The sequence below is a fragment of the Myotis davidii genome, unplaced genomic scaffold, assembly GCF_000327345.1.
Source record: "Myotis davidii unplaced genomic scaffold, ASM32734v1 scaffold698, whole genome shotgun sequence".
In the NCBI taxonomy this organism is placed as follows: Eukaryota; Metazoa; Chordata; class Mammalia; order Chiroptera; family Vespertilionidae; genus Myotis; species Myotis davidii.
Genome location: NW_006290032.1, coordinates 1,977,611 through 1,978,276, shown reverse-complemented (window position 1 = coordinate 1,978,276; position 666 = coordinate 1,977,611). Strand labels below are relative to the sequence as shown.

The 666-nt window shown below is 63.4% G+C and overlaps 1 protein-coding gene across 1 annotated transcript in view; it reads left to right on the top strand.

Annotated features, from left to right (window-relative positions):
• Positions 1–666, top strand: part of PRSS12 (protease, serine 12) — a 48,755-nt gene that overhangs the window by 47,381 nt on the left and 708 nt on the right. The window lies entirely within an intron of this gene.

Here is a 666-nt window from a genome sequence, read left to right as displayed (position 1 = left end):
GGTGGGCCAGGCGGTGAGCCGGGCGGTGGGCCGGGTCACCCGGGCCGTGGCTGCTCGTGCGGTCGGTTGTAAAATCTTAGCGATTCGGGGGAGTTGTTAGGAAGTCCTGCTGGGTGAGGTCATGACCTTGGGTTCCCATCCTGGGTGTGGAACCAAAGCCCGTCACACATGGGATCCGGCTCCTGTGTAGGAGTTATTGTCACCTCCGGTGCTGACGGGTAATTGTCGCTTGTACCCAGTCCTCACGTCAGTGCAGCAGACGGGCCTTGGAGTGGACGTGCTCACCCACACCAGCCCGAGCGGCCCCCACCTTCTGTGCACAGTTCAGCGCCGACGCCTGCACCCCTGCTCTCGGGGGCTCTGTCTGTAGCGAGTCCACAGCGTTGCTAGTTCGTCTCCCAGACTCGGTGCTGAGAAGCGGGTTAGTGGCGGGTAAGGAGGTGCGAGTGCCAGCATGACAAGGCAGGTGGTGGCCTGGGTGCCGTTTAAACTGCACTCGCGTCACAGGAGGGCTTTTATTTGAAAGATGTTCATGTTCCTGAACTGCCCAGGGCAGCTTTCTGCGGGACGGTAGCGGGAGGCTAACCGCCGTCTGGTTTGCAGGGCGAGCCTACGCCAGGACGCTGCAGCAGGCCGGCCTGCCCTTGCTGCCCCGGCGGCGGGGCG